Source organism: Chanodichthys erythropterus, chromosome 15 (genome assembly GCF_024489055.1).
Source record: "Chanodichthys erythropterus isolate Z2021 chromosome 15, ASM2448905v1, whole genome shotgun sequence".
NCBI classification, from domain to species: Eukaryota; Metazoa; Chordata; class Actinopteri; order Cypriniformes; family Xenocyprididae; genus Chanodichthys; species Chanodichthys erythropterus.
Genome location: NC_090235.1, coordinates 14,400,444 through 14,412,217, shown reverse-complemented (window position 1 = coordinate 14,412,217; position 11,774 = coordinate 14,400,444). Strand labels below are relative to the sequence as shown.

Genomic DNA, 11,774 nt, shown 5'->3' with positions numbered 1-11,774 from the left:
AAGAAGTTTATTGCAGCGTAGCAGTGACACACGTAGCACCTTGGGTTCATCGGAGTCAGACTGAACCCAGAACATCCAAATCTCAAACCTTTTATCCTGTTACAGTTCAGTAGTTTCTCATGTTTTACCAGCTGTGGTCTGTATGTTAATGAAGTTGTGACACCTCATTGTCTGAGATGGTTCTCTGTGTCCCACACCCATTCCCATTCTACAATTGATGACCATTTGCTCAGGATTTGATCAATCAAATGGTACATAAACAATATACCAGTTGACTTTCTTCATCTCTGTGATAATTAAGCCATTTTGGGGATGAGCTCATTCTAAAATATACTACTTTGGAGTGGAATCTGGGTCGAGGCAGACTACAAATTCTTATATTACATTTTAAGATATTTTAATCACAAATGAAATGGTTGTATTGGTCTTTGGAGGTTAAACCGAATGACCTTTTGGCATTTTCAAAATCTTTAAAATATCTTTAAACGTAAAAATATTTAATTAAAACTTCTTAGGAATCAATAAATAATATCTATTTGTGTTACACAATATTCGTTGTAAACTCATATATTTGGGCTTTATTGCAATGCTTGAATCAAAGAACTATATATATCAATTCAAAATAAACGAATGAATAAATTTTAGTAACAATAACTTATATATCTCAGATCTTCTAAAAAGTTTTATTTGTTACAATCATCTTACATTCCCTTTATAATTACTCCGGTGGGGGTGCACCATTCCTGGAAATACTGCAATACCAGGTCGATGCGTGGAGTGGACGGAGCAAGCCCCTATTCCATCTCTCTGATCCAAAAATCAATTTAATATATGGTCCCCGGATAGGGGACGTATCAGATATTAAACTGATAAGAACAGATTTTTTTTTTTTTTTTTTTATTCCATTCATTACAACAGTCTGGAAAACATTACAACAAAAATTACATTTCTTTGTATCACCTCTCTATACACACTGATAAGCTATCATGGTCATACACCAAAAGAATGGAAAAAAAAAACAGAACAAAACAATAAACACCCAAAAAGGCAATATAATATGAAATCCTTTTCCTTTTACCCAACACCCACTCTTGGTAACCCTCCCCATACCCTCCTGGTTTCCTCCTCCCCATAACACTCTTTAAACATTTTTACCTCGGTTACTATTTTTCCAAGTAAACGACAAAATAACCTTTCTGGAAACATACGAGGCAACTGCTTTTTCAAGCACGTTGTTCTCCACTCCCACAAAATATATTTAGCTTCTGAAATTACCACCCACACCACTCTCCTGCGGTCTTTTTCCAAATCCTTTAAACCCTCCCCCTTCACTACTAGCTCTCTCGTAATAGAAGGCCCCCTCCAATCTTTCCACCACAACTTTACAGAACGCCAGAGAGATGCTGCTCCTGGACAAGACCACAAACTGTGCTCAATTGTTTCCTCCTGTCCACAGCCCACTGGACACAAAGGTGACCTTCCCTGCCCATGTCTGTACAGACGCTCTCTCACCGGCAGCCGACCTAAAACTGTCAACCAGTTCAGATCCTTGCAGACCCCCACCAAATATGAGGGCTGCAAGATCGACCAATCCACCCCATCATGCAGAGAAACCCTCTCTGCCCCTCCAACCAACTCATCCCTTAGTCTGCAGTACAGTTTTCTATGGTCCAAAATCACTGACTGCTCTAAACACCAGGATTTTTGCACCACAAGATTCACCACTTTCTGGTATTGTTCTGGCCTATCCATTGACCAAGGCATCGTTCCCTTCCATGGAATCATGGACCTCAAAGGAAACCCCAACCAAAACCTGGCAAGGAACCCTGCCTTATGCACTAAAGTCTGGGCTACCAAACCTGCTGCAAAGGAGGAAAAAAGGGCCTCCATTTTTAAAGGTATGCAAGGCACACCTCTTCCCCCCTCTTTTAAGTGACGGTACATCTGGGTTCTGGCTACCAACTCTGTACCATTCCTGCAGAGGAAGGAGAAAACCAACCTCTCCAGTTTCCTACCATACCAAAAAGGAATTGGGAATATATAAGCCAGGTGGTTCAGACTAGGGAGGAGATCAGCCTTCACCACCTCCAACCTACCCCAGAGTGACAGCCCCCTTGCATTCCACCTAGCTACCTTTGCCTGTACCACCTTAAGCCTAGCCCTCCAATTCTCTTGTGCACAATTTTTCCTGAAAAATTGAATACCCAGAATCTTCATCCCATCAGGACACAGGCTGTATCCACCTGGCACAATTGTTCTCCCTGCCCACTGTCCTACAAACATTGCAGAAGATTTACTCACATTTACCCGAGCCCCTGAGACCTCACAAAAACCCTTTAGGATCCTGTCAGCAACCACAAAATCCAGCTCGGAAGTCAGGAAAAGTGTCATATCGTCAGCATATGCTGCCACCTTTGCACTTATCCCCTTACCACCAGGCAAATGCACTCCCATCAAGGACGGGGCCGCTCGTAGTGCCGCCACAAGGGGCTCCAGTGACAGAATGTAGAGCAGGGGGACAAGGGACATCCCTGCCTTACCCCTCCCTGCTGCTCTACTAACTCAGAGTAAAATCCATTCACCCCAATTCTACTCATCGCTCGGGTGTATAGTAATCTTACCCAGGCCCTGAAAACTGGACCAAATCTCAAACGCTCCAGGACTGACATTAGAAAGGCATGATTTACCCTATCAAATGCCTTCTCCTGGTCCAAACTTAAGATAGCTAAAGGTAGCTGCCGCTGTTCAGCCCAGCTAATGATGTCCCTCACCAAGACTAGGTTCAAGCTACCTGACCTGCCTGGCACCCCACAAGTCTGATCCGGCTGAACCACTGTACCCACCACTCTTTTAAGCCTTTCAGTTATGACCTTTGCTAACACTTTATAATCCGTTGTGAGTAGGGTTATTGGTCTCCAATTTGCTAGGTCCTCCTTCTTCCCTTTTTTATAGAGGAGAGTCACAAGACCTGTTCTCATAGTAGCCGGCAGTTCTCCCTTATTCAGGCTCTCCTGATATACCTCGACCAGCTCTGCCCCAATCAAAGGCCAAAAGGCCCTATAAAACTCTACTGGAAGGCCATCATTACCAGGAGCCGTACCCTTTTTGAATGAGTACAAAGCTGACTCTACCTCCTGAAGAGTTAAAAATTTCTCCAACGCAACACTCTCCTCATCGCCCAAAACATCTATCAACCCCTCCAAAAAACCCCTAGAAGCTGGATTTAAAGAACCCCTACTGCTAAAAAGCCCCCTGTAGAAACCAGCAGCTATCTGCAACATTCCCTCTACAGAGTATTCTACTCCCTCCCTTCCTTGTAGGCCCTCAATACAGCTGCGCTGCTGCTGTCTCCGTACTGTGGAAAAGAAATAACTAGTTGGTTTCTCGTCCAACAGACGTTTCTGGGTTCTTGACCACAACAGGAAGGTTTTAGCCTCCCCCCAGTACAAGTCTTTTATAACTCCCTGTAGAAAACTGGCTCTGTTCCACCCCTCAGCAGTACTCAATGCTCCCTCAGACCACAAGGTTTGCAACTCCTCTGACCATTTGCGGACCTGAGCACGTTTGCGCTCCGCTTTTGCAATTCCCCAGCAGCGGCAAAAGAGAGAGACTCTCTCCTTCACTCCCTCCCACCAAGCTGCTTGTGAATCAAACAGACCCCTCAGGTTTTTCCAACCGGCTATCAACCTTTGAAGTACTTCATAAAAAGTTCTATCTTTTAAATAGGAGGTATTGAATCTCCAGACTCCCCTCCCTCTCTTCAAACCCCCTACCTCTACCCCAACCCCTACCAAACAGTGATCTGTGCACCACATAGGCTGCTGGGTGTAATTCCTGACCTTCATATGGTCTGGAACAAAAACATAATCCAGCCGTGATGCCTCCTGCCTATTATTTCTCCATGTATAGGTTGGTTCTAAACCACCCACTAACCTAAATGAATCCCGAAGAGAAAAATTGGTCACCAGCTGCGCTAAGTCCTTTCCAGAAGCATTGTCTAGTGACACATTGAAATCCCCCCCTAAAACCACCAATCGGTTGGTAAAGAGGACCGGAGCTAGGTCATCTAGAAAACCCTCCCTTTCTCCTAACTTACTCGGTGCATAAACATTCACAAACCGAAAAGCCACCCCCTCCATCTGACATCCGCCACTATCACCCTCCCCGGCCTAATCACATTAGTGGATTCAATCACAAACTCCCCAGAGTAAAACAAAATCCCCACCCCATCCGCCCTCACATTTCCCACTCCCCAGACTGAAGGCCCCAGCCCCCACCCCGCAGAAAATAATTGTACATCACTGTACCCTTGTAAGTGGCACTCTTGCAAAAATAAAACATCAAAGGGTAACCTTTTTAAAGAAATAAAGACTGCAGTCCTTCGCTGAAGCATTTTTATCCCTCTTACATTCAGAGTAGCCACTCTTACACAACCCATTTTAATAATTGCAAATTAATATAACACAAAACCAAAATTTTCCTGAACAAAACCTTAAATACTCCCCTTCCTTCCTGATATCCCCTTTCCCCTCCCCTTTCCCTTCCTTGTGAGTACCTCAACCCATTCCCCCACTTGTTTGTCATCCTGCCCCTCATCCTCCATCTCTTCTAAACCTCCCCTCCCGGGTTTTCCCAAGTCCACCTGGTCCTTTTCACCAGTTCTCCCCTCTTTTGCTCCACATCCATTTTCCCTTTCAGCCTCCACTTCCACCCTCCCAGGGTTCTCCTCTTCTTGGACCGCTTTCTCCCAGTCCTGAACAGGAGCTAGCTCCTGCAAAAGAGATGAGCTTAAAAGTCCTACCCTACTGCACTTGCGCCCCCTTTCCTGGCTCTCGGTGTCCTCAGTGAGCCGCCGTCGACGTTGTCCTTGTGCTACCTCCATCGGTTCACTTGATTCATCGTCCTGCTGAGGCCGATTCTCTCCTCCTAATGAAGGAGACTTCCTTTCCCTTAAGTCCATGGGCCTCGTTGTCAGATCTCTCTGAGACTCGAAGATCCCAGATAACACCTCTGTCACATCTATCTCCGACCATTCCTGGGATGGCGCCAGTTGTCGCACGCTCTCCTCATCTCTCACTTCCTCCCGGGAATTGCCCGGTACTTCACCCCTACGGCCTTTTGTTTCTCTTGCCCCCTGATCTGCACTCGAAGGTCCTGCTTCCTGGCTTTCCATCTCTGCAGGTAAGCTTGTAAGCAAAGATTCAAGATCTGCCTGCAGGTCATGACCTTCTCTAAAGAGGCTGGCAAAGGATTTCTTTCTGGTTGGGCATGCACGGAACAGATGGTCCACCCCACCGCATAAGCTGCATCTTTTGGGTTCGGGACAAGCTGAGGTAATATGGTCTGTTGACTCGCAAAAGCGACAACGTTGACCAGTACAGTCAGTCTTAACGTGACCTCGAGCCCCACATCTTCTGCAATACAGCGGCTGCCCCGGATAATGGAGGAAGCCTCGGTTGGACCCGATGAAGAAGGACCCCGGGGGGTGGATAAGACCCCCAGGTGATGCTGGATCAGCCCTTAGCTTGACTAAGTATCTCCTCTTACCATTCCAGATGCCATACTGGTCTTTCAGTCGTTCCCCCCCTTTCACAGCCTCACAGTACCTTGCCAAAAAAGTTAGAACATCTCCATCCTCCACAAAGGGGTTGTAAAGGTGGATCACCAATGGTAAATAATCCTGTGCAAAGGCTGGATGAAGATGCAGGTCCTTCAGCAAACGGTGATCTTTTTTCCTTTCCCACTCCTCAAAGAAAGCAACACAATCTCTCAGTTGAAAAAAGGTCAAGTCCATGAACCCAGAAGAAGAGAAATCTTGAAGACAAAAGATCAGGGATGCAGGAATTCCAAAAACTCCTCTTAGCACCTCAGCAACAACAAACTCCCGTCCAAACCTCCTCTTAATCTCCATCTCAGCATCCTTCTTCATTTGAAATCTGACAGTATTTTTCAGCCGCACCATCATGGTCGGCAACGGAGTCTCTTCTCTTGAAGTGTCCATCTGATAAGAACAGATACTACACTTGATCTTAGCCAAAAGGCCGAGAAGCGATGCCGATAAAGGATCCGCGCTAAAGTAGTCACTCAGCGCGCTGCACATATCGATGGCGGTCACACGGTCTGACATCACGAGAAACACTTCAAACTACAAACACACACTCGAGAAATAATGTCCCGCTCAGAGACTGACAGAAACTCTGAGATATTGAACTGAAAAACTCCTCAAAACATGCGGATTCTCTTTCAACCGCTACCTCGAGTTCACCATCATCTAATCAAACACGAGCACAGAGTCCATCGTCCAATCAAACACGAGGACAGAGTCCATCGTCCAATCAAACACGAGGACACAGTCAGAGAACCGTTAATCTCAGTTATTAGTCTCTGTTAATCATGAAACATTGACTATTTAACTTGAAATAGTTAAATGAAATATTTCAGCTCGAATTCATACAGCTGATTTAGAAAATATTGTTATAGAAACTATAGATTATATGTATTTAGACCATGATTTTTTAGACGCCTTAATTCGCTTGATGCGCCTCATGTGGTTAAACGCTGTACTGCACGTTACTCACTGAGGCACTTAAAGGGACAGTTCACCCAAAAATAAGTTATTTCATTACTCACCTTAAAGTTGTTCAAAACCTTCTGCTACAACAGCACAGACGACAATAAGAGCTTTAAATCAGTCGAAGAATCCCTTAAAACAAAAATATCAATCTGTATCTTTATGGAAACTGCAATATGATGAACAATGGGACGGAAAACAATAAAGGACAACACTCACAAACTTGACAATTACAATTAAAATTGACATTTGATTAAAAATATTATAAAGTAAAATATTACAGAAAAATCCCCTCACACCTTCACAGGGTCAGGGAGTAACGGAATACATGTAACGGTGTTACGTAATCAGGATACAAAAATACAGTAACTGTAATTCGTTACAGTTATGTCAAAAAACGTAGTAATCAGATTACAGTTACATTTTGAAAAAGGGGGAATGCTATCAGGATTACAATCATTTCATTTAAAACTAAATAAATCATTATTGGTTGTACAGTGCAAACTCTGCCTTCCAGCTACGAAAACACTTTCTTTATCAAAGGACTAAAACTATAATCTGTAATACCATAATGTAGCCACTAGATGTCTGAATAGCCCTTTACACACACACACACACACACACACACACACACATATATATATATATATATATATATATATATATATATATATATATATATATATATATATATATACAGGTGCTGGTCATATAATTAGAATATTGTGAAAAAGTAAATTTTTTTATTGTAAATTATTTTTAAAAATGAAACTTTCATATATTCTAGATTCCCTACATGTAAAGTAAAACATTTCAAATGTTTTTTTTTTTCATTTTGATGATTAGAGTGTACAGCTCATGAAAGTCCAAAATCCAGTCTCTCAAAATATTTGAATATTTTCTAAGATCAATCAAAAAATGGATTTTCAAAACAGAAAAGTTCAAGTTGTTTAAAGTATGTTCATTTGTGCACTCAATACTTGGTCGGCAGCACATATTACAGCAAATGACTTGCTCCTAGCACAAATTACAGCATCAGTGAAGTGTGGCATGGAAGTGATCAGCCTGTGGCACTGCTGAGGCACTGTTGAGCCTTCAGATCATCTGGATATTGTTGGATCGACTGTTTCTCATCTTTCTCTTGAAAATATCCCATAGATTCAGGTCAGGCATGTTGGCTGGCCAATAAAACACAGTAATATCATGGTCAGCAAACCACTTGGAAGTGGTTTTTGCACTGTGGGCAGGTGCTAAAGTCCTGCTGGAAAAGGAAATCAGCATCTCCATAAAGCTTGTCAGCAGATGGAAGCATAAAGTGCTCCAAAATCTCCTGGAAGATGGCTGCATTGACTTTGCACTTGATAAAACACAATGGACCAACACCAGCAGACGTCACGGCCCCCCGAATCATTACTAACTTCAGAAACTTCACACTAGACTTCAAGCAGCTTGGATTCTGTGCCTCTCCAGTCTTCCTTCAGACTCTGGGACCATGATTTCAACATGAAATGCAAAATTTACTTTTATCTGAAAAGAGGACTTTCGACCACTGTTCACTGTCCAGTTCTTTTTCTCCTTAGCCCAGGTAAGATGCTTCTGACGTTGTTTCTGTTTCAGAAGTGGCTTGGTAGTCCTTTTTTCTGAAGATGTCTGAGTGTGGTGGCTCTTGATGCGCTGACTCCGGCTTCATTCGACTCATTGTGAAGCTCTCACAAGTGTCTGAATTGGCTTTACTTGACAGTATTCTCAAGCTTGTGGTCATCCCTGTTGCTTGTGCACCTTTGCCTACCCAATTTCTTCCTTCCAGTCAACTTTGCATTTAATATGCTTTGGTACATCACTCTGTAAACAGCCACCCCATTCAGTAATGACCATCTGTGACTTACTCTCTTTGTGGAGGGTGTCAATGATTGTCTCCTGGACCATTGCCAAGTCAGCAGTCTTCCCCATTAGTGTGGTTTCATAGAACAAGAGATACCTGGACTTTATACTGTAGGGATGGTCATTTAATGAAACTCAAATGTAAATATTCTAATATTTTGAGATACTGGATTTTGGACTTTCATGAGCTGTATGCTCTAATCAACAAATTAAAAAAAAAAAAAAAAAAAAAAAAACTTTTGAAATGTTTTACTTTACATGTAGGGAATCTAGTATAAATGAAAGTTTTATTTTTTAAAAATAATTTACAATAAAAAGTTCCCAAGTTGTGGAAATGAGACACGATTGCTTAGTTTTAATAGGTTTTAAAAGTAACCAAAATGCTAAACATTCAAATTAAAGCAGAACAAACACGAACAGAAATGTGCTATCCGAGCTTGTTCCGTTTGATGTGACTTTTATATTTTTAAGCTCTAAACAACAACAACAACAATAATAATATTAATATTGCAATAGATCATTTATCAGATTTTTTAAATATTTTTAGACCCAATCAAAAGTATGGAATGTGTAAAATTTAAAAACTTGCAAAAAATGAGAAGAAATCATTAAAATTTATTTTAAAAATGCAATTTATTTACAGTAGAGTTTGCCCCCCCCCCCCCATTTCTTTCTTTCTTTCTTTCTTTCTTTCTTTCTTTCTTTCTTTCTTTCTTTCTTTCTTTCTTTCTTTCTTTCTTTTTTTTTCATGTGACCTTGAAGTAATCCAAAAGTAATCAGATTACATTACTTTCATATTGTGGTACTTGGATTACATTACTGAATAAATTTTTATGAAGTAATTTGTAACTGTAACGGAATACATTTTTAAAGTAACCCTCCCAAGCCTGCGCCTTCATAACGACCGCCATTTTCAGTAGGCTATTTTATCCATAACGGTTAGCGACATCTTAAAGACACATATTTTGGTGGTTTTAAATATTTTAAGTAAACAAAAGATAACATTTTTGTTACACTACAAAACACTTACAATCCTCTGAAACAAGTCGCTGGTACAGAAATGAGGCAGCAGTAGAGTGTAATGTCATCCTCTGAGCAGCAGGAGGCGCCAGTGTGAAGCTTCAGTATTCCACACACTCCAGGATGATGAGAACACGAGGATAGAAAGACGACAGACGGACATTTGACTGGAAACTTCTAATCTGTGTGTCTGTCTTCAGACTCAAGATTGTGACAAACATACCCCAAAAGAGTTTAATCTCAAGAGTACCAGAGACTGAACATGAACGAGTGAAGATGAGCTCTGGGGTTTTCATGAATCATGTGTACTACAAATATATGAGTGTGATCACTTATCTTATGTGCATTTTAATTAAATGAGTATAAATTATGGGTATTTACAGTATATGATATGATGGTTGGATATGAATATAAAACACCGGATCAAACAAATTGTTTCAAGATAACTTTAATGCTTTTGGCAATCACTTACAGAAATTGCAAAACTGATTAATTGTCATTGAATAAAAAGACATTAAGTTGTTTTTCCACGAAATTAAAAAGTAAATGGATCATTTAAAACAAAACAAAAACAAGTGAACAGTAAAAATAGTAGAAATGTTTAAACTAACGCAGCTGTTCTCAGATTCTAGTCAAGAACACAATAAAAAATTATGACAAACAAACCCCTGATATTTCTAAAAAGAGATCAGCAAATTAATATCTGCAATAAAACAAATAGATACAGAGAGATGAGAGTGTCCATAAACTTAAAGAGTCACAGATATGAAATCCTAAACGAACAAAAAGTCTGAAACAATTATTTATGGTAATAAACAGCAGTGCATGATGGTACAATATTGCTTTGAGGTGGATTGCATATATATATATATATATATATATATATATATATATATGCGTAAATGCATAAATATGGGATTTTTAAAGCAAGCACACAGTCTGCATCAGCAATATCAGCATTCATAAAACATGCAACCGTTCCAGACATTCACACAAACCTGAGATGCAGCGCATTCAAGATCTCGCATTTAATACACTGAACAAATGATATAATTAGGATTTATTGAACGTGAGTGAACCTTCTCGGTCCTAATTAACCTGAGATCTTCTGTCTGGTTGTATTTTCTCATCAGCTGCTCAATTAAAGCTTCATTACGTCATCGCCGGTTTAATAAAGTCTGTGCACATGCATTCATGCAGAACATCATGCCAAAACACCAGCAGTTTAATTCAAAGCTTCAAAACCTCTTAAAAAGAGTTTCAGATGCTCATTTAAAACTCATTATCGCCTCACAAACTTAACGGATCACATTTACATCCAAACGACACATTAAACAACCAAACATGTGCACAAATCTGAGATGCCAAGATTGTGAAAAATACTGTATATGTTTTTCCATCATGTAACATCACTGTTTTAAAATACTGATCAAAATTAAGTGAGTTTATGCTTCAAAAAACAGAGAGAAAATGTTTTTATTTTTCTGACTCCATTAAAATGAGAAAAAAAAAAACATTTGGCAGTGTTATTTTACTATCATTTAGATACTATTAAATATTTTCTTTTTTCCAAGCAACAAAAATGCTTTTTTATGGTTTTAATTAACTATAATAACCCACAATCTCACTTCATTTTGATACTTTTGTCAGAAAACACGACTTCATAAGTCATTGTGCTTCTCCAGTAAATGTATCTTGATTTAAGAATGTTTAGACATTTATACTGGAAAACAAGACACAAATCCTGAGGAAGAACATCATTTAAAGGGATAGTTCACCCAAAAATGAAAATTATCCCATGATTTACTCACCCTCAAGCCATCCTAGGTGTGTATCTTCTTTCAGACGAACACACTCAGAATTATATTAAAAATATTCTGTCTCTTCCAGGCTTGAAAATGGTAATGAATGGGGACCGAGATTTTGAAAAATGATTTTTTTTCAAAAATGCGCATTCATCCATCATAACAGTAATCCATGCGACTCTAGAGGGTTAATAAAGGCCTTCTGAAGTGAACCGATGCAGATTTGTAAGAAAAATATCCATATTTAAAACTTTATAAACTATAATCACTGGCTTCCAGTAACAGCCGTCGTGCGTTCATGAGAGAGTTGAGTTTGCTTCACTTCAGAAAGCCTTTATTCACCCCCTGGAGTCGTATGGATTACATATGATGGATGGATGCGCTTTTTTTGGCTTCAAAATCTCGGCCCCCATTCACTGCCATTATAAAGCCTAGAAGAGCCAGGATATTTTTTTAATATAACTCTGATTGTGTTCAGCTGAAAGAAGAAAGTCATA

General features: G+C 40.3%; 2 pseudogenes; both read right to left on the bottom strand.

Annotated features, from left to right (window-relative positions):
• Nucleotides 1–727: 727 nt before the first annotated feature.
• On the bottom strand, nt 728–930 carry LOC137002274 (U2 spliceosomal RNA; annotated as a pseudogene).
• Nucleotides 931–5,900: 4,970 nt separating this feature from the next.
• LOC137002275 (U2 spliceosomal RNA) lies at nt 5,901–6,053 on the bottom strand (annotated as a pseudogene).
• Between the last annotated feature and the right edge of the window lie 5,721 nt (nt 6,054–11,774).